General features: G+C 36.4%; 1 long non-coding RNA gene across 1 annotated transcript; it reads left to right on the top strand.

The window, feature by feature from the left end:
- Positions 1-421: 421 nt before the first annotated feature.
- Positions 422-2,730, top strand: LOC148203823 (uncharacterized). Its single transcript, XR_015784391.1, has 3 exons — positions 422-560; positions 710-779; positions 2,574-2,730. It is a non-coding gene; the product is annotated as an uncharacterized LOC148203823 (long non-coding RNA).
- Positions 2,731-23,563: the final 20,833 nt, after the last annotated feature.

The following is a 23,563-nucleotide window of genomic DNA, read 5'->3' on the forward strand; positions in this document are numbered from 1 at the left end:
TCATATTCAACAAATTTAATTATAAAAAATCTTAATTTAATTAATCTTTTAAACATATAAATTAATTAAAAAATCAAAATTAAAAGTTAGATAAAAATATAAGTATGTACTCGTCACTTTTCACTTTTATATTGACGTAGGTTAGAGTTATTTTTTTAAGTTAATATTCATAAAATAATATATGATATACTTATTTAGGGTAGATGTTAATCCAATCAATTACATTTTTTAATGAATTTTCTTAGTAATTATAGAACTTTTTATTTAATTGACTATGTAATGGTCTGAAGATTTTATAAAGTTATTGGGCCCTAATTTGACAAGCCAGGCCCATTGACCCAAGGACACTTGAACCTTGGGAGGGACTCTTTCCTTCCAAGTCAGATTTCATTTCACATATTCCTCTCTCTCTAGAACAGAAATCTTGCCCTAACTCAAGTGCTCTGACTTCTCTCTAGGTTTCCAGCCATTTCCACCGATTGAATCCTAATTTGGTGGTGTTTTCTTGTTCCTGGAGTCAAGAGCTACGAAACCATCCGATTGGTTTTGCGTTTCAGCGGGTAAGTAGATTTTCCCTCTTTCCCTTCACTGTTCTTGTCCTAGGTTGTACCATTTTCTGATTTCCTGTGCCCTGTGTGATTTTGTCTTTCATTCTCGGTTTATTCTGACTCGAAGAGCTAAAGTCTAGCACCTATTTGGTGATTTATAGGTTCTGTACAGTTTCGCACGGTGTAGGGTACTGTTAGAGCATCTGTGAACTGTGTTGAGCAACCCACCAGGTGAGGGGGTTAATTATTTTTCTCTGAATTTATTTCTTGAATCTGATTTGTAAATGTATGCATGTTGAATTTTGGACTGTCGTGCGATTTTGTACGGTATTTTGGATTTTTAGTATATAGGATGGTTTGAATTGAACTGGTGTACTCTTGTGAAACTGTGTTATAACTTTTATTGTATTGGGTGTTATAATTGAAACTGTGGAATGGTGCATGTTGTGATATGATTATTCTAATATGTTTCGAATGAGTTGGTTGACTGAAATTGTTCTGGTTTGAGGGTTTGGAGTAAGATTCTGTGATGGCATTGATATGGGTAGTAAGTAAGTATACACACATTGTTTTAGATTACGGTGAGAGGAAATAATATACATATATAAAAAAAAAAATTGACAATTGAGGTTTAGAGCACAACAGATTAGTTTAGGTAACTTAAATAAATTAATTAAAAAAATTGGTTGAGAGCCTTTCTTTGTTGGTAGGATAGAGGGGACTTAAAAACCTGAGTTGGCACATCCCTGATCATAGAGCAACCCTGGCCTGGTCCATTCAGTTGTGACTAGTCATATGTGCTAGCGCCGAAGGTGAGTCTGATGCGTTAAGACATCTGAACCCTCTCCGGTGACCAATTGGGTAGCGATGGGAAGTGGAGAACAAGTATTTTGTGGTAATGAAAAATTTAGCAAGCAGTTTCATAATTAAGGGAACATTATAAGTTATTTAGAGATAATACGTATGATATTATATTATATTATTAATGTATAGATTATATATATATATATATATATATATATGTATATATCTTAGTTTAAATATAAATATTTATAGTAACGTAATATATATATATATATATATATATATATATATAATATAGATAGGTAATGTTATATATATAATGTATTATAACTAACGTAATATATATAATATATATAGGTAACGCAATATATATGTATATATATATATATGTATTATATTTTTATGAATCTATCAAAAGAATAAGATGCAAGCTGTTTTCTTTTTTTTATTTATTATTTCATTCAGTATATTGAATTTGCAGTGATAAAATTGTTTTAGTTTTCAGAGATTATGCTATTATTATTTTTACATATAATCCATAATTTTTATCTTACTGTTTGGTATATACTATTGTTTGGTAATAACATGACAATATCATCTATTAGGAATTATTGAACTTGGTTGTGGAGCATGTTCTGTTATATATGATTTGATATTTAAGGCTTAAATATGTGGTTTGATTATAATTCAAAGGTGTGTGAATTGGGAAAGACTGAAACAGGATTTCATGGTTGCTTATGGTAGTTTCAAATGTAGAATCTCTTGGTGAGATTCTTAGTGTTTTAAAATGAAAAGTAGGGGCTCAGCCTTGGGAGTCATTCTGACGCTCCAATGGTCAATCATACTCACTTAGAGAGGTTGAACCATGTGGTGAGGAGTAGCAGGAGGTCCTTAGTCTTGGGGGCTCCCAGTATGCCTCAAGGCGCGGAATGGATTAACCTCGTGAGTGTGGCAGGGTGGGGAACCCAAGTTTCATAAGTCACCACGGGTGCAAGACTCGCCATAGCCCGACTATCATTTTAAAGTCTGGACGAGTCAAGTCTAGAAATTAACATGCTTAGGTTGTATTTCTGAAATTAATTGGTGTGAGTTAATTCTTGTATGTATATGCTTAAATTGAGTTGCATGATTTTATATAATTAGCTCACCCTTGCTTGTTTGTGTTCGTGTTTGTTGCATGTTTTTTTCTTTTGCAATGATCATCCACTTGGATGTGAGCAGAGGAGAATGAGGCCTCAGTGGAGAATGTCCTGGAGGGGAATGAGGAAGCAACTTCTTAGTCTCTCTAGGAATTCCATAGCTTTCCATGTATCTGAACAATTCCAGTTCTTGTATTTTGAAGTACTTTAGTATTCCACGTTTTAAAATTTCTTCTACATTCCGCATTACTGTAATCCTTAAATTTTAATTTCTTAGAACCTTATTTGCTATTTTATTATTCTAATTGTTTTCTATTATCATCTATGTTGACGTCTTAATTTTATACCTGCATGAAGTATAATATTGGGATGTCACATTAGTGGTATCGGAGCAGTTTCTTTCTTAGGAACAACTCTTAGGTTCCGTGTGTGCCATGCTATTGCCCTTATACTCTTAGCGTGTCTAGCTCTTTTTGATTCGATTGATGTTCTGTTCTTTTTGTGTGAAACAGAATAATGGCGCCCAGGCTTCCACCTCCTCCACCTCCTCAAAATGAGCCCTCTGAGTCCAATGCAAGACTGGAGGCTGTACTTGAGGCTCTTCAGTAGCAAAACACTGCTCTGGTGCAACAAAACACGGTTGCCCTTCAAAACCTAGAAGCCGCTAGGATAGCCTCTGAAAATGCCAGGATATCTGCCGAGAATGCAAGGACGGAATCTGACCACACCCAGAGGCAGCTGATGGATATGTTGGCCAGGGGTGTACCCACTCAGGGTGCTTCCTCATCTGTTGCTCCAACTCAGGAGTGGACCTTAGAGAGCTTTCTCCAGCACCATCCAGCCAGGTTCACTAGCAAGTGCAGCCCGGATGAAGCGGATCATTGGTTCCAAGACATGGAACGCATATTTGAGGCAAAAGGATGCCCAGATGACAGGAAGTTAGCCTACACATAGTATCTATTGACAGGGGAAGCTGGCCACTGGTGGAACAGTGTGAAGATGATCCTAGAGAGGCGTGGGACTCCTATTACTTGGGAGTTGTTCAGGACCAAGTTTTACACGGAGTACTTCCCTGATAGCGTCAGATTCGCTAAGGAGGTAGAATTCCTGGAGTTGGCTCAAGGAAACAAGTCGGTGTCAGAATATGCTGACCGTTTTAAACACCTTCTCCGCTTCAGCACCGTACAAGTAAGTGAGGAGTGGCAATGCCGCAAATTCGAGAACGGCCTAAGGAAGGATATGAAGCTGATGGTAAAAGGATTACGCATCCGAGAGTTCTCTGCTTTGGTAGAGATGGCCCGAGACATGGAGAAGACGAAGGCAGAGCCCGAAGTGTCACAGGGCCAGCGAGTCCAACCACTGAGGGTTGGTGGACCAGCAATATCTAGAGGGGGATCCAGCTCTAGGACGACCCCTTTTTCTAGGCCCACATCTTCTGGGTCCAGGAGTTCCTCCTCTCAGCCTTCGGTGCAGCAGGGACATCCCAGTTTTAGCAGCCCTGTTCGGTGTTATATGTGTGGAGGACCTCACCTTCAGTCTGTGTGCCCTCAACTGATAGGGTACAAGAGGTGTAACCTCTGCAGGCAGGACGACCACTATGCCAGAGATTGTCCTACTATTAGGAGGACAAGACCACCACCACGTCTAGTGGGCAGAGCTATTAAGAGGGGTGGCGTCAGGCCACAGGCAGCAAGGAGAGTATATGCTCTGACAGGAGCTGAGGCAGTCAGTGCAGGTAACTTGATTGTCAGCACGTGCTTGTTATTTGGAGCTTCATGTGTAGCTTTATTTGATTCGGGGGCGACACATTCTTTTGTGTCTAAGTCTTGTGTGGAGAGGCTCGGTCTAGTGGTCAGAGAGCTCCAGTGTGACCTGATGGTTTCTACACCAGCAGCTGGGCTAGTCAGGACGTCTACGGTGTGTTCCAGATGTCCTATAGAAGTTGAGGGGTGAAGGTTCAGAGTGAACCTTATTTGTGTACCTTTATAGGGGCTAGAGGTCATTCTAGGAATGGATTGGTTAGCCGCCAATCGTATCCTTCTAGATTGCGGAGGAAAGAAGCTTATCTTTCCTGAGGAAGATGAATACATGTCCTTGTCTCTCAGCGTACTTGGGCAAGACATTTGGGAAGGCGCGAGTTGTTTCCTAATTATGACTCACATAAATGCGACTCAAGACTTGAATTCCTCAGTTCTAGGGGACCAGCGAATGGATTTGCAGGTGGTGAATGAGTTCTTAGACGTCTTCCCCGAGGAAGTCCCTGGTCTACCTCCTCCCCGTGAGGTAGAATTCTCTATAGACCTGGTGTCAGGTGCAGGACCAATGTCTATAGCTCCTTACCGTATGGCTCCCGCGGAGCTAGCAGAATTGAGGAAACAGATCGAAGAGCTTCTTGAGAAACAATTTATCAGACCCAGTGTGTCTCCATGGGGTGCGCCAGTACTATTGGTGAAGAAGAAGGATGGCACTTCTAGATTGTGTGTTGACTACCGAAAATTAAATAAGCTGACAATTAAAAACAAGTACCCATTGCCGAGAATAGATGATTTGATGGACCAGCTACATGGAGCTACTGTGTTCTCCAAAATAGATTTGAGATCAGGGTATCACCAAATCTTGGTGAAAGCAAATGATGTTCAGAAGACAACTTTCAGGTCCAGATATGGCCACTACGAGTATGTAGTTATGCCTTTTGGCGTAACCAATGCGCCTGCTATCTTCATGGACTACATGAACCGGATTTTCAGACCGTTCTTAGATAGATTTGTGATTGTATTCATTGATGACATCCTAATCTATTCTAAGACTCGGGAAGACCATGAAGGTCACTTGAGGACAATGCTTGGGGTGTTGAGAGAGAGAAAGTTGTATGCCAAGCTGTCTAAGTGCGAGTTCTGGATGGAAGAGGTCCGCTTCCTAGGGCATGTTATATCGGCTGGTGGTATTGCTGTTGATCTAGCCAAAGTTCAAGCTGTAATGGAATGGGAGAGGCCAAAGACAGTCACTGAGATCAGGAGTTTTGTGGGATTGGCGGGTTACTATCGCCGCTTCATTGAAAACTTCTCCAGGATAGTATTCCCATTGACTCAGTTGACTAGGAAGGATCAGCCCTTTGTATGGACTGAAAGATGTGAAGCAAGTTTTCAAGAGCTTAAGGAAAGGTTGAGAAGCGCCCTAGTGCTAGTAATTCCAGACACTGGTAGACCTGTTGAGGTCTATTGCGATGCCTCTCACCAAGGTCTAGGGTGCGTACTGATGCAAGAAAGAAAAGTGGTTGCCTATGCCTCAAGACAACTTAAAGTGCATGAGAAGAATTATCCCACTCACGACTTGGAGTTAGCTGCAGTTGTCTTTGCTTTGAAAACATGGAGGCATTATCTATATGGGGCCCAATTCCAAGTGTTCAGCGACCACAAAAGTTTGAAGTACCTCTTTGATCAGAAAGAGCTTAACATGAGGCAAAGGAGATGGATGGAGTTCCTCAAGGACTATGATTTTGAACTCCTATACCACCCTGGAAAGGTGAATGCGGTGGCAGATGCCCTCAGCAGAAAGACGATGCATATCTCATCATTGATGGTTAAAGAGCTTGAATTGGTGGAAAGTTTCAGAGATTTGAAGCTACAGGTTGAATTGGAGGATGACAGCATCAGATGCAGTAAATTGGTTGCGTCTAGTAACTTGATAGAACGCATCAGAGAAGGGCAGTTGTTAGATCCTGAGCTTCAGACATCCACAACCTTGATTGGTACAGAGAAGGGGAAGGATTTCAACACAGGGACGGATGGTCTCTTGCGATTCAAGGTGACATGTGTCCCCAATGATGGGGAATTAAAGAGATGGATACTTGAAGAAGGACACCGAAGTCGTTTTAGTATACATCCAGGTATGACTAAGATGTACCAGGACCTTAAGAAGTCCTTCTGGTGGTCGGGTATGAAGAGAGATGTGGCCCAATTTGTTGCTTCTTGCCTTACTTGTCAAAAGGCTAAAGTAGAGCATCAGAGACCTGGAGGTTTATTGCAGCCTTTGGAAATTCCGGAGTGGAAATGGGATAGCATAGCTATGGACTTTGTTACCCATTTACCATGCACTTTCAGGAAACATGATGCCATGTGGGTGATAGTGGATAGATTGACCAAGAGTGCTCACTTCTTGGCAATTGACTTAAGGATGTCCATGGCAAAACTGGCGTAGCTATATATTAAGGAGATAGTAAGATTGCATGGAGTGCCTTCTAGCATCATATCAGACAGGGATCCGCGGTTCACCTCTAGATTTTGGCAAGCACTCCAGAGTGAGATGGGTAGCAGATTGCAGATGAGCTCAGCCTACCATCCTCAAACAGATGGCCAATCCGAGAGAACGATCCAGTCCTTAGAAGACTTGTTGAGAACATGTATACTGGATCATCTGGGAGCTTGGGATGAGGTGTTACCGTTAGTGGAATTTACTTATAACAACAGCTATCAAACCAGTATTGGTATGGCTCCATTCGAAGCTTTGTATGGTAGATGCTGCAGAACACCTCTCTGTTGGTTTCAGGATGGAGAGGCGGTATTGACAGGACCAAAATTAGTGCAGCAAACCACAGAGAAGGTGAGACTGATCCAGGAAAGAATGAAAGCATCTCAAAGCCGGCAAAAATCATATGCGGATCAGAGGCGAAAACCCTTGGAGTTTGCAGTCGGAGATCATGTCTTTCTCTGAGTTACTCCTACCACTGGTGTTGGAAGAGCTATTCGAGCGAGGAAATTGTCCCTTAAGTACCTCGGTCCTTATCAGATCCTGCGGCGCATCGGACCAGTAGCCTATGAGATAGCCATGCCACCTCAGCTGGCTAATCTTCATCTTGTATTTCATGTCTCCCAGCTTAGGAAATATGTGCCCGATCCGACTCATGTGTTGGAGGTTGAAGACGTCCAAGTGAGGGAAGACTTATCTGTCGAGGTGCAACCAGTGAGGGTAGAGGAACACCAAACCAAGCGGCCTCAAGGCAAGGCGGTCAGACTTGTCAAGGTTATCTGGGACGAAAGAACGGGCGACTCCACTTGGGAATTGGAGGCAGAGATGCAGAGGTCTTATCCTCATCTAATTACCGGTAAGTCTTAATTTTTGAGGCCGAAAATTTTCTTGTTGGGGAGAATGTAATGGTCTGAAGATTTTATAAAGCCATTGGGCCCTAATTTGACAAGCCAGGCCCATTGACCCAAGGACACTTGAACCTTGGGAGGGGCTCTTTCCTTGCAAGTCAGATTTCATTTCACATATTCCTCTCTCTCTCTAGAACAGAAACCTTGCCCTAACTAAAGTGCTCTGACTTCTCTCTAGGTTTCCAGCCATTTCCACCGATTGAATCCTAATTTGGTGGTGTTTTCTTGTTCGTGGAGTCAAGAGCTACGAAACCATCCGATTGGTTTTGCGTTTCAGCGAGTAAGTAGATTTTCCCTCTTTCCCTTCACTGTTCTTGTCCTAGGTTGTACCATTTTCTGATTTCCTGTACCCTGTGTGATTTTGTCTTTCATTCTCAGTTTATTCCGACTCGAAGAGCTAAAGTCTAGCACCTATTTGGTGATTTATAGGTTCTGTACAGTTTCGCACGGTGTAGGGGGTACTGTTAGAGCATTTGTGAACTGTGTTGAGCAACCCACTAGGTGAGGGGGTTAATTATTTGTTAATTATTTTTCTCTGAATTTATTTCTTGAATCTGATTTGTAAATGTATGCATGTTGAATTTTGGACTGTCGTGCGATTTTGTACGGTATTTTGGATTTTTAGTATATAGGATGGTTTGAATTGAACTGGTGTACTCTTGTGAAACTGTGTTATAACTTTTATTGTATTGGGTGTTATAATTGAAACTGTGGAATGGTGCATGTTGTGATATGATTATTCTAATCTGTTTTGAATGAGTTGGTTGGCTGAAATTGTTCTGGTTTGAGGGTTTGGAGTAAGATTCTGTAATGGCATTGATATGGGTAGTAAGTAAGTATACAGACATTGTTTTAGATTACCGTGAGAGGAAATAATATACATATATACAAAAAAAATTGGCAATTGAGGTTTAGAGCACAACAGATTAGTTTAGGTAACTTAAATAAATTATTTAAAAAAATTGGTTGAGAGCCTTTCTTTGTTGGTAGGATAGAGGGGACTTAAAAACCTGAGTTGGCACATCCCTGATCATAGAGCAGCCCTGGCCTGGTCCATTCAGTTGTGACTAGTCATATGTGCTAACGCCGAAGGTGAGTCTGATGCGTTCAGACATCTGAACCCTCTCCGGTGACCAATTGGGTAGCGATGGGAAGTAGAGAACAAGTATTTTGTGGTAATGAAAAATTTATCAAGCAGTTTCATAATTAAGAGAACATTGTAAGTTATTTAGAGATAATACGTATGATATTATATTATTAATGTATAGATTATATATATATATATATATAGTAACATAATATATATATATATATATATATATATATATATTTTATGAATCTATCAAAAGAATAAGATGCAAGCTGTTTTCTTTTTTTTATTTATTATTTCATTCAGTATATTAAATTTGCAGTGATAAAATTGTTTTAGTTTTCAGAGATTATGCTATTATTATTTTTACATATAATCCATAATTTTTATCTTACTGTTTGGTATATATTACTGTTTGGTAATAACATGACAATATCGTCTATTAGAGATTATTGAACTTGGTTGTGGAGCATGTTCTCTTATATATGATTTGATATTTAAGGCTTAAATATGTGGTTTGATTATAATTCAAAGGTGTGTGAATTGGGAAAGACTGAAACAAGATTTCATGGTTGCTTATGGTAGTTTCAAATGTAGAATCTCTTGGTGAGATTCTTAGTGTTTTAAAATGAAAAGTAGAGGCTCAGCCTTGGGAGTCATTCTGACGCTCCAATGGTCAATCATACTCACTTAGAGAGGTTGAACCATGTGGTGAGGAGTAGCAGGAGGTCCTTAGTCTTGGGGGCCAGTATGCCTTAAGGCGCGGAACGGACTAACCTCGTGAGTGTGGCAGGGTGGGGAACCCAAGTTTCATAAGTCACCACGGGTGCAAGACTCGCCATAGCCCGACTATCATTTTAAAGTCCGAACGAGTCAAGTCTAGAAATTAACATGCTTAGGTTGTATTTCTGAAATTAATTGGTGTGAGTTAATTCTTGTATGTATATGCTTAAATTGAGTTGCATGATTTTATATAATTAGCTCACCCTTGCTTGTTTGTGTTCGTGTTTGTTGCATGTTTTTTTCTTTTGCAATGATCATCCACTTGGATGTGAGCAGAGGAGAATGAGGCCTCAGTGGAGAATGTCCTGGAGGGGAATGAGGAAGCAACTTCTTAGTCTCTCTAGGAATTCCATAGCTTTCCATGTATCTGAACAATTCCAGTTCTTGTACTTTGAAGTACTTTAGTATTCCACGTTTTAAAATTTCTTCTACATTCCGGATTACTGTAATCTTTAAATTTTAATTTCTTAGAACCTTATTTGCTATTTTATTATTCTAACTGTTTTCTATTATCATCTATGTTGACGTCTTAATTTTATACCTGCATGAAGTATAATATTGGGATGTCACAAACTAGAGTTGTGTAATGATTATTTTTGTATTTGGTACTAATTAAGATATTTTATTTAAATAAAAATATAATTTAATAAATATAAATAAATTATTTTATAATAAAACATTTAAAAAGAAAGTCATTCAAATTCAACGTGTTTGAATTTTCTAAAAATTATAAAATTACTTATCAAAGCATAAGTTTTTTTTCAATTGATGTTTTAAAATGTGTAAGGTAGTTGAATAAAAACATACTAAAAATTGTAATTTTTTCTACGATTCCTTGTTTTCGCTGTCAAATTATCTTACCTCTCAAAAATGGTAAAATTTTTAATATGTTCCATAATTAGTTAAGATGTCTCTTTTGACACTACATTATCTTTATAATCAGCTCTCATCAATAAGCTAACTTTTACATGCAACTACCACATTAATAAGTTCATGTTAATAAAGTGGTTTATTTGTGAACGAAAGTTATATAACACGAAGTTGTGTTTATAACATTTATTCTCCATTAAACTCATGATAACATTACTGTTACAACATGAAAATTTATTAAAAAAAAATAAACAGAAAAATATGAAAAACTACACCAAATTATGATAAAAATACATATAGATAAAAAAATACTTATGAGAAAAATATACAACATTGAACCTAAACTTTTTCCTTAATTTAGTTATAGTTTTATTTAGTGGTTAAATATGTTTTTTTATCTTGAATTTTGATACAAAATTAAAATTCATTTATTTCAAATTAATTTTTTTTAAATTAAAAAATGAATAAATATAACTTTTTAAATTTCATTACATTAATTTGTTTTACCGAACACATTTTAAGTTAATATTTAAATTATTTATAACATTTTACACATTTCCATTTCAATATCACTTAAAAAAAGTCTTTTAACGCATAAAAAATTAATATCATTTAATTAAAAAGATTATATCTATTTATTTTTAAATTTTAAATTTTACCTTTTATTTAATAACTATTTATTAATTTTTAAATTTGAAATTTTTACCTTTTATTTAATTACTATTCTCGTGTGATTGAATGCCGAATTTCATGTTTTCAGAAAATTTTAAAAATATGGAATTGAAAGTAATTTCAATGAAATTTAGTTCACTTTTGAATGTGTTTCATTTTGTATAAATTCAAATTCTGGGTGTTCTCACTATAAGCAAAATTTATTTTTTAATAATGTAATAAAGAATAAAAAATTTCATATTAAATGTTATAAATTAAACATTAGTCAACTCTTAAATATTTTATAACTAAAATTTAATATTTAATATTTAATAATTGAAAAATATAAAAAATGATTTTTTTTTTTTAATTTCGATATTTAAAGAGGTGGGAGATGAAAGCAGAACGAAAAGGGGAAAAGGAACTGAGTGTCAAGGAGAGATGGGAAAAAGGAAAAGAAAGGATGGCAAGAGACCAAGTGAAAAGAAAGAGGAAAAGAGATATCAAGAGAAGAGAGTGTGAAAAAAAGCAGAGAGATTTTTACCTGATTTGTTTTCAATTCCCATCAAACTCCACAGAAAATTTCTTTTTGCTTCGATGAAGAAAATAAGCTTGGACGAAGCTAACAAGAAAAATTTGGAAAACTAAATTAAAAAGGCTCAAGTCGTAGCAACTCACCTGATTTATGCTGAAGTTCCATCCATTTGATGGGAAAGCTTGCGGAAGAGGAAAGTGCAAGTATGATACAAATGTGATAAGAACTCATCCGACATAGCTTCAATTGATTCAAGATAGCTTCAATTGATTCAAGAGAACGCTGAAGCGTCTTCAAGTTGCTTCACCAATGAATTGATTTTTCGTGGAGAAATTTCACTAAAACGTATTTGTTGTTCATCAAATGTAGACCAAACCTACTGAAACCATGTTTCTCACCGAGACAAACTGGATCCAGATACATACATACATCTTTCTCCTTAACCAGGTTAATGACAATTAGGCATGAAGTGTTGTGAACCGCAAATACAAGCCGTGCGATAATCTGAGAATACATTCTAATAAAGTAATTAACAGTGAACACTTTATCACTTCATATTCAGTAATCATAAATGTCTGTTCAATGAAATAATTTATCTATTACTAATTAGTTTAGTCTACTCAGTTAATAAAGTGGCGATCCATACAAATATTTGTAAGCCTATTGAAAGAATAAATAAATTCTTGGCAGGGTGGGTCACTAAATATGTTTGAGATATGTCTTCACAATGCCATAATACTTATCCAGGATTAAGCTAAAAACTCCACGGGTTCTTTAACTTGTTGATCCAATGTGTGTAGTGTACTGTAAATAATGCTTCTTTGGGGGTGGGAACAATCTCCAGCCACAAAAATGTTATTTGATCTCTCTACTTCGATCCAGCTGCATCCAGCTGGCTTTCTCAAATCTTTGTTCCTCATCATTCTTCTCACTTCCATTACCCTGTCCCATCTAGCATCCGCTGCGAACAAATTTGATGGTACAATGTAGTTTCCTATATTGTTAGCTTCAATTTTGAAGAGTTCGTTTGCTACCTCATGGTGTGTTTTACAGGCACCAAGCAATGTCCCCCAAAGATTAGCATTAGCTTCAATTGGTAAACTGGTCACAAGAGAGTATGCTTCACTAATGCGGCCACCTCGAGCTAGGAGATCCACCACACATGCATACTGTACCAAAGTTGGTTTCATACCATGAAGTTTCTCTATTGAATAAAATATCTTCAGTCCTTCATCCACTCGACCAACATGACTGCAAGCAGATAATATGGAAGTAAAGATCATATGTGATTCAAATGATTCATGTTCAATTCAGCCACATAATCAATTCAGCGAACAGATTCTCATCACCAAGCTGAAGAGTTGTATCATGAATTGTACAATACTAATTAAAAGTCATAATTTTGAGAGAAATGGTGAATTTAATAACAAGTTAGGAAAATAAAAGAGGAAAAATACAGCAAGAAAGGGCATCATAAATGTAGCTATCTAAATGGTTATCAAACTCGCAAGTTAACTCGTTAACTCGTTCGAGTTTACGTTTCCAGTCATGCTTGCCGAGTTAACTCGGTACCAAACTCGTTCTTGGACTGAACTCGATAGAATCGGACATGGACTCGGTGGAATCGTTCGGAACCGCGATTGCACAGCGATTTAGCGAGTTCGAAAAAAGCCAGAAACGAAGAAAAGAAGGGTCGTTTTGTTTAGAGTTTAAAACCTGATTAGTGTTCTCTGTTTTTTTTTTCACTCCACCACTGATCTTCGTCGCTTGTGGTTAAGCTCCGCTCTGTCTGATTGTGGTTTTTGCACCAAACTAGCCAAATATGCCTAGAATATTACGTAAATGGGCAAATTTTGACCAAATATGAAGTCGTGGGGGGTCAAAACGACTTCAAATGAAGAAGTTGTTCCCTCCTGCACGACTTCACACTGTGCATTTGACCAGTGGTGAAGTCGTGCACCCCAAAAACGACTTCTGGGACCTGTAATCGATTACAATATATTGGTAATCGATTACAGAGTGTTGAAATCGTGACCCCCCTCCACGACTTCATTTTAGTAGGCAAAAATGCTACTGGTAATCGATTACGACACTTCTGTAATCGATTACGAGTGTATTTATTGTGCAAGAACCACCCTGGTAAGCGATTACAAGCTTCTTGTAATCGATTACCAGTGTGTTTTTGGTTGGTTTTTGAAAATGATTTTGCATTTTACATATTTTATGTATTGGTTGTGTTATACGAAAAAAGAAATATGTATTAGTCGCCGCCGTTTATGAAGGTTACTTTGCCGGAAAAGTGACCGCTAGCGGTAGTGCCGGAATGGGCTGAGTTTTCTTTATTCAAATAAGAAGTGGGAAGCGGCGTACCCGTTCCACTCTAGTCGCTTGGTGACATCTTTTATTATTTAGTTTTCTAAAATCATAAATACTCAATCTATCTATATATAATACACATAGGAATACAAAATATAAAAGAATTTTGACAAGTCTCACAACGTTTAAAAAAAAAGCAACAAACGAAAATAAAATAAAGCTCAACTCAAATAGGAAAAAAGAATATAATCATGACTTCTTGAAATGCAAACATGTGTAGCACACATATTTCTGATGGATAACCATACGTTGATACTGTCTTTTATAACGATTTGACATTATCACGTGTCATAACATGATTGGTTCACGTATATGTGTTTTTTAATTAACTTTTGATAACGTGGAATTGTAATTTGCAGAGGATAGTAGTACGAAATTGAAAGTTTCGTCTTTTTCAAACTCTATCATTCGAAAATCTAGTTTTTCAAACCCTTTGCATTCCAAAGACCTTCCTCCCCAATTTCTCGTGATTTTTTTGTTTGTTGCATTGTGTTGATCCTTTGATCTTCGTTGATTTCCTTGTTTGTCATTGTGCTATGTTTTTGGCTTTTTGAAACTTTTTTGCAAAACCTTTTTTTAACCTTTTGTTGTGCAAAAACTTGTGTTTTGTGGGTTTTGTTGGTTTTTGTTATCGTTGTGCATTTCATTGAAGCACCATTCAAGGTTGTGTGTTGGGTGTTTTATGTCATTCATTGGAATGGATATGTTTTTGTAGTTGTCTCTTTTCTGTTTTACGAATCTTTTGGTTTCTGTTTTTATGTTATCCTTTTCTTTGATTTTTTGTTTTATATCTATTTTGTTTATTTATATGGAATAGAGAAAAATGGTGAAGTTGCTCAATATAATGGTGACATTAAGGTTGGTATTTTTGTATGATAGTACTAATAATTTTGCTTATGTATATGACTTACAATAATGCTTGTTTATGCCGTTGTATTTTTTCACGCCAAACGAAGTTAATAAGTGCTTAAAGGTTGAGTATGGAATATAGAGCTTTTATTCGAAACACACTCTTTACTTGGAATAGAATACATAATATGTTTATTTCGAAAATATTATTTGTTTTGTTATTTGCTTAGATAAGTGTGTTTTAGGGTTTGTGTAACCCTTGTGTTGTGGCTTTGAGAACATGACATTTGGAATAGAGTGAGAACTTTCACGGGGAGTGTGATTGAGTGTTGTTGTTGTTGTTGCTGAGTTGAAAGCTTGTAATCCATTGTGAAGATTCAAAGGAGGTGTTCACCCTTTATGAAGATTCAAATGAGGTGTCCTTCGTGAAGCATTCGGAGGACGTGTTCATCCCTTGTGGGTTGCAGGGGAAGTGAGTTTCATCTCTTTGGGTAACAAGATAGGTGTTCTAACCTTAAACTTGTTTATTTTCTTTGTGATTGTAACCGTTTGTTGGTTTGTGCTAGTGCGACATTAATTCTCGAATGAGATTAACAACTAGACATAGGATCTGTGAGATCCGAACCAGTATAAAAATTACCTGTGCAATTTTCTCTCTTCATTACTCTTTAATTTGTTTAAATTAATTTTAAGGAACTTATATAATTGTAAGAAACGATTTGTGATAAGAAACTAATTCAACCCTCTTCTTGGTTTGTTGAACGCGCTAACCATTCTACTGCAAACGCTCTGACAATTGGTATCAGTGCTTGCTTTGATAGTAATTCAAAATGACAGAGCAACATCAAACCTTTGTCGAGGGTGCCTCTATCAATAGACCTCCATTGTTTACTGGAGAAAACTATCTTAGAAAGTGAGAATGCAAATTTTCATGGAATATATTGATAATGAGATTTGAGAAACTGTCACAAATGGTCTTTTTGTTCTTATTATATTTATTAAAAATTTACAAGAACCTAAACCACGAGAACAATGGAATGCTGAAGATAAGAAGATCCCAACATGATGTAAAGGCTCGTAACATTATATGATCGGCTATAATTGTTGATGAGTTTTACAGGATCTCAACCTTAAGAATGCTCAAGAAATGTGGAAGACTTTAAGAGTCACCCATGAATGAACTGATGATGATAGGAAAGCCAGAAGAAATACTCTAATCCAAGAGTATGAGATGTTCCGCATGAAGTAGAGAGGAACAATTATAGATGTTCAAAAGCGCTTCATGCATATAGTGAATCATCTCATTGGGTTAGGTAAGTCCTTTGAAAATGATGAATTGAATATGAAAATTCTTAAGTCTTAGAACAGGACTTGGCAACCAAAGGTGACTGCCATCAGTGAGTCACAAAATCTCAACACCATGTCAATGGCTATAATGCCCCTAATAGGATTTCATGTATATAAACAAAATAATCTTAGAGTACAAATTTTTCTCGTCAATTTGTTTTTTAACATGCGGAAGCAAAACCATAACCATCTCTTATGTTCGTACATCACAACAAAATAAATCTTATTTATCCCTCTTTTTTTTCAAATAATAAAATCTGAAATTCGTAAATAAAATACAATATAAAAACCTCAAACAATTTATTTTTCCCGTCTCTCTCGTCGAGCTACTCCCGTACAAGTACGATCATCGCAGGTGGAAACCACAACCACAACATGCAAGAGTGAGATACCAGAAATACCCTATAATATAACATGACATACACAATACACACAGGCCGACAAGTCATAACATCATATCTCAACTCTAAAGACAATATCACAGATACAATAAGCCTTTCATAAACCAATGTCGTTTCCTTATATTTTCGTCGTCATACCATGTTCTCAATAACAGTCGATTGTCCTTTTATGGACCAATCGTTCTTTGCATTTCTTCATCACAACTTGGTCTCAATAACAAGCGATCCGAGTCGTCCTTCATCGTCACTTCAGACCTATCTCCCTGACTCCTCAAGGATTAACGAGTAAAAACACTGATACTACGCGTACCGGTGCACTATACACAACACGAGCCGAAGTCTTGGGCGAGACATTCACCTCCTCGTGTAGAAGGAAGTGACACTTGAATCTTCGTTCTCTTGCGAGACTCAAATTCTTTAATTGTAATGCTCACACGTCCTACGGAATTACAAGCAAATAACATGGTTTACGTATACGACACCAACAACTAATTAACCGTGTTCAATCACGAACTCATACATGTTCTCAATAACATGTATAAACCAAACAAAAGCATAGGCCAACAAAACAAGCGTGCTCAATGACGAACTCATACATGTTCTCAATAACATGTATAAACTAACCAAAAGTGGGCCAATAATAAAACAAACAATTCTCAGTAATTATTTTAAACAACTATACCAAAACACCCCTCTGAAATTAATACGTTCATACACTCTAGAACTAAAATTTACTCTCTCACTAAGGTGGGTCCCATGCGGGTTCATGAATTTAAAATTCCCCAGAATTACTAACTCTTATCGAACATTCTGATTTTCCACCTTTTCCTTTCTATTTTCACTATCAAATATTCAAAACATTTATTTTACTCACTATACAAACTCTATATAACTCACATGCATACTTCTTCCTTTTCTTCCATTATTATTCATCAAACCTAATTCACCACACCAATCTTCTTTCTTTTCACTACAACTTACATATACTCAGTCTCACTTTTATACCAATTTCATGTACCTACAAGCAATAATTCTTTTTTTTTTTTAAAAAAATGCTAACTCTTCTCATTCTTTTTCCGTTTTCACATGTTCATTTCTATTTCATCTAACCGATATTCAAACACTCAATTTCCTCTCTTTTCAAACTTAACTTAACTCCTTTCTCTTCTTTACTTCTGGTCCCTATTCATTCATCATTCTCTTCCACTAGAAGGAAGAGGAACCCTCATCTTTTACATCAAAACCTAAGTACTCTTGTAAAATTAGATATTGTCAACACCGACCTTCGCTTACTATTTTGCACATAAATCTTTGTACATAACTCTAAATGAGTTGATTCCTTTTTTATTGGAAACTAGACTCAAAAATCTTTCTTTAGAAACCAAACTTGTAATTTTTGGACACCAGGGTTAGTTGCAGTAAAATTATTAAAATCGGAAATTTAATCATGCTCTGGTATTCTCAACTTTGACCTTTGTTGATTGTTTTGCTCATTACTCTCTCTACCAAACTCTAATTGAGTTGATTCTTGCTTTTTTGGAAACTAGACTCAAACATATTTCTTTGGACACACAAACTAGTAATTTTTGGATAGCAAGTCTAGCTGCAGTAAAATTAATAAAATTTGAAATTTAATCACGCTCTGGTATGCTCAGCTTTGACCTTTGATGACTATTTTTCTCATTACTATCTCTACCAAGCTCCAATCGAGTTGATTCTTGATTTGTTGGAAACTAGACTCAAATAAATTTCTTTAGACACCAAACACGTAATTTTTGGACAATAGGGATAGCTGCAGTAAAATTACTAAAATTGGAAATTTAATCATACTCTGGTATGCTCCACTTTGACCTTTGATGACTATTTTACTCATTAATTTCTCTACTAAACTCCGAATGAGTTGATTCCTTTTTTTATTGAAAACTAGACTCAAAGAGCTTTAATTTTACTACTCATACGTCTGTTTTAAACTTCGGGAAGGATCTCAAATAAATCGAGGATAATCGCAAAAACTTTATTTTTAGCTTCTGCATGTTAATCGATTAACACCTATGTTAATCGATTAACGCTTAAGTTAATCGATTAACACAAAGAGAAATTCGTGTTTTTGGATCTCTAAGCTCAAAATAATCGATTAACACCTATTTTAATCGATTATTTACGTAAGGAATGAACACAAGAGAGTTTGGAACACATTTTCTAGCATGGAAATGTGAGAATACTCCCCTAAATCTAGTTTCTTACTAAACTTCATGCTCAACCACCATTATTTCCTTTGTAAAACATAGATTAATCCTATACCCAAAAACTCATAAAACTTACAACCACCACCACTCTTCTAACACTCTCACTTACACACTTATCTCTTCCACCAAAAGGAAGATATAACTCACTCTCACACACTCCACACACCCTATATTAAAAGTGTAGGAATGAACCCCACATGCACAAAAAAAAAACATAACAGGATAAGGTCTTAAGTATAACAAGTAAATATAACATATATACCCATACATGAAACATGCAAAGAACCACAACCCATTCTTCTCAAAACATACATGTACCATGGTTCTCCCTTCACATACAACAACAAAAACATATACCCATGCAAACCCCATCAAGTATCCGTGCATATTAGATATGAACTAACCCCTCATCCCATACAAAATATGCTTCATAGATGTACCCCTTACATGCAACAACAAAGTAAAAGCCCATGCAATTTCCATCAAGTTATTCACACATAATAAAGGTTGAAACTAACCATCACCCCTCATAAAAACATATTTCATGGTTACTCCCCTTACCTCTAGTTTCCAAAAGGTCTTCAAGGTTTCTTTGATGTCCTAACTCCTCTCCTCTTATTGCAACACCAAGGTTACTCCACTTGTTGGCTTCTCTCCAATACACAACTAAGGGTAGCAACTAGAAGCTCTTTTTTTTTCTTACAAGGTGCTATGTTTTTGGATTGATGGAAAGATGAAGTAGAGTTTTCTCTCATACTCCTAACTTACGTTTAATGTGCCCCATGTGTCAAAGTCTTCTCAAATTTTCCTACTTTCTCTAAGCCACCATAAAGTCACCAATCACCACACTACTCTCTTCTAAAAGCAAAGAAAAAAATAAAAATCAATAATGCAATCATCTTGTACACAACCTAATTAGATGGCTAAATACCATATTTAGGGGCATCAATCTAAACAATGGAGCAATTAAAAATAAATCACTAAACTAGTAACTCACCCTCTCTTTTCTAGAAGCCATGCAATAATGCATGAATAATACAATAATTTACGTAGCTAAAGACTAAGCTTCCCACATGTCTACCAATCCTAAAAATTGCAAGAATGGAATGGAGCTAAGGAATGTCTAAGGTAGGAATTGAACTCAAGACCTCTAACACTCTTCTACAAGCACTCACCACTACACCAATTCATTTTTATTGATATTATAGTGCAAACATTTCTACTTAATTTTTATTTCATGCATTTTCGAAAATTAATATAAAATCTAACATTAATAAATTTTCATTCACTTTCTTAACAATTTATACACACAAATATATATCATAATTAATTATTTATTACCACAAAATGTAAAAATAAAATAAAAGATATTTTTAATTTTCGCTGGTCTTACAATGGCTACATTGTTTGGTATGTTGAGAGAACATGAACTGGATCTCGGGAGATTGAACGAGGATGAAGAAAAAAGAAAGAAAAAGACTTTGGGTTCAAATCAGAGATTGATAAAGGCAAAAATCTTAAAGAAGAAGATGACTCTGAAGAAGATGAAGAAGATATGGGTCTCTTTGTTAAGAAATTTAATAAGTTCATGAAGTTCAAAGGAAGAAGAAGATTTAAAGGCAGAAAGAAGGAAAACAAGGAATCTTCATCAAACTATTGTTGCTATGATTGTAGTGAGAAAGGACACATGAAGGCATATTGTCCAAACCCAAAGAAGGGTGAAGAAAGAGGCCAAAAGAAGTTCTTCAAGAAAAAAGAAGACATATATTCTTAGGAGGAGGATAATGAATCTACAACAAGCTCACATGGCTCTAATGAGCAAGCGAACATGGATCTGTTACAGAAATGAGTTCCTTGATTGCTAACAATGGCTTTGGAAACTCCAAACCTACAAAAGACGTGAGATTTGACAAAATCTACAACAACTCGAGTATCATTAGTCCTGATGGCTCTTGCTTCCACCAATTTCGAAACATAATCAACAACTAGGAGGAAATATGAAAAACCAAAAGAGACAGAGAAAGGACCCATGAAATCTATACCCCAAACATCAAATACCTCGTAGAACAGCATGGGCTATTGCGACATATGTTGTCTCTAAGAAAGTGATCCTCCTGTTATTTGACATGGCTCGTAGGTGCTACAAATCCTCCCCGCATCCTTGAAGATGGTGGGCCAGTAAAATCCGCAATCAAGCACCTTGAGAGTTGGTCTAGGTATTCCCATATGACCACCAAGTGAGGAAGCATGACAAAACTGCAAGACCGAGTCAATCTCATGGTCAGGTGTGCATGTTCTAGAAACCTAGTCACTACACTACTTTCACAAATATGGATCATCATATATATAGTACTTAACATGACTCCTCATTTTAGCAATTTGAGTACGAGATGATGAGCGAGGCAAAACAGAAGCAACTAAGTAATTCACACTCTTTGCAACCGTCAATAAGTTCTCATAAGGAAAGTCATCCTGAATAGGCAACACATCAGCTTCATCCTCAACTCTTTCAATATTGCTGAGGTGGTCTGCAACTAAGTTCTATGCTCCACTCTTGTCTTGGATTTGCAAATCAAACTCTTGGATTAAGAGCATCCACTTAAATAGTATTGCTTTTGACTCAGCCGTCTTTAAGAGAAACTTTAGAGCTGCATGGTCAGTAAACATAATAATAGGTGAACCAAGCAAATAAGATCTAAACTTATCAAGAGCGAAAACAATTGCTAACAACTCTTTCTTAGTGGTTATGTAATTTGCTTGGGCAACATCTAAAGTTCTGAAAGCGCAGTATATCGCTCTCGACAACTTGTCAATCTTTTGAGTCAAGACAACCCCCAATGCATAGTTGGATGAATCACACATCAGTTCAAATGGGGCTGTCTAATATGGTGCTTGAATGATTGGAGTTGTGGTCAAAGCTTCCTTAAGGCAGTCATTGTTACCAATAAGGAGTATTGGTAAATCTTGAAGAAAATTGTTTTGATGATGCTGCAAGAAGTTTTAGTTGAAGAAGATATTAGAATTATTTAAAAGTAATTTGTAGAAAATAAATATAGTAGGAAAGTCTTGTAAACTTTGTAAAACTTGCATTTTTAACTGCAATAATCGATTATGGAATGACAATAATCGATTATGGAATGGCAATAATCGATTATCACAAAGTCATCCAGGAATAATCGATTATCACCTCATATAATCGATTATCACATTTTTGAAAAACCTGTAACGTACTTGAATAATCGATTATCACTTACAATACTCGATTATTCGTGGAAGTTGGGACTTAACCTTAGATATTCAGAACAACTGACTATATATTGGGTTTCTATGAAGTTCAAAGAGAGATAGTAGTTGAACAAAAGCTCTTGCAGAATACTGTTTGTCAGAGGAAGTTCTCAAAAGCTATAGTTCAAGTTCCCTTGCTTGGTCTTGTGAACAAGAGAGGCTCGCGTTTCGTGTGTCGATAGTCGGAGCAAGCTCTCTTCGAGTTAGCAAGGTGCTCTGCCTGGTCTCGTGAATAGGAGAAGCTCGCGTTTCGTTTGTCGATAGTAGGAGTGGTTCTCTTTGAGTTGGCAGAGTGTTCTTCTTCCGGTTCGTTCGTCGATGGAAGGTTTATTTATCTATTTTATTCACTATTTGTTGTAATATGTGAAACATTTGTTTAGTGGAACTATTAATCACTTTTTATAGTGATTAACGACTAGATGTAGATTCTATTGAATCGAACCAGTATAAAAATTACTCGTGTGATTTTCTATTCCCTACATTTTTTATCTTTTACGCATATCAACTGTTCGATAAATTTTCTGAAAGAAAATTGATTTTCTAAAAACAGACCAATTTATTTTAAAAAGGTGACCGAACACGTTTTCTGCTACTCTAAGCTTTATTCCGCTGCGTTACACTCTGTCTGGTACCAATCAACAATTGGTATCAGAGCTTGCTTTGATAGTTTTTCGAAATTTGCAAAAATGGCCGGTCACAACCAACACCTTGTATATGCCGAGGGTGCTTCTATTAACAGACCACCACCTTTTACTGGTGATAACTATGCGTTCTAGAAAGTCATAATGGAAATTTTTATGGGGTCTGTTGACAGAGGCATCTGGGAAGTTGTACAAAATGGTCCTTATATTCCTAAAAACAGAGTTGAAGGTGTAGAAGTAGAAAAACCATTTTTTGAGTGGACAAATGAAGAAAATAGACGAGCCCAGCTTGATATTAAAGCTCGTAATATTATTTCATCTGCTGTTGTGCTTGATGAATTTTAAAGAATTTCAGTGTGTAAGACAACACAGGAAATGTGGGAAGTTCTCTGATGGAAGACCATCTAAGACACACATTGGACCTCTTACTAGAGCCATGGCAAAGAGGATTCAAGAGGAAGAAGGATCACCTAGCATTTTACTTTTTTGGAAGGTAATTTACATTGATTCTTTTTCCCATAATTAAAAGCACATTTTTCCTTGTTTTGTAGGGTTAATAAAAAGCAGCTGCCAATATAAAGACTTGGGGGAAAAAGCTTGCTGCCCAAACTATCAAACAAAGGTGTTTTACATGTATGCTGCTGGCCAAAACCACCAAAATAGAATTTGGTGCTTTCCATTTTCAAACTTGCTGCCCAAGAATTCACATGAGTTGTGTGAGCTGCTGCCCAAACCAAAATTGGCGCCATTCATTTCAGTTTAATTGTCATTTCATTTTGAATTTCATTTCAGATCTGAGGCTCTTATTTCCCTATAAATAAGAGACCTCTTTCACCATGTAAAGG

This window comes from Vigna umbellata, chromosome 2, assembly GCF_029865625.1.
Source record: "Vigna umbellata cultivar VRB3 chromosome 2, Vumbellata_1.0, whole genome shotgun sequence".
NCBI classification, from domain to species: domain Eukaryota; kingdom Viridiplantae; phylum Streptophyta; class Magnoliopsida; order Fabales; family Fabaceae; genus Vigna; species Vigna umbellata.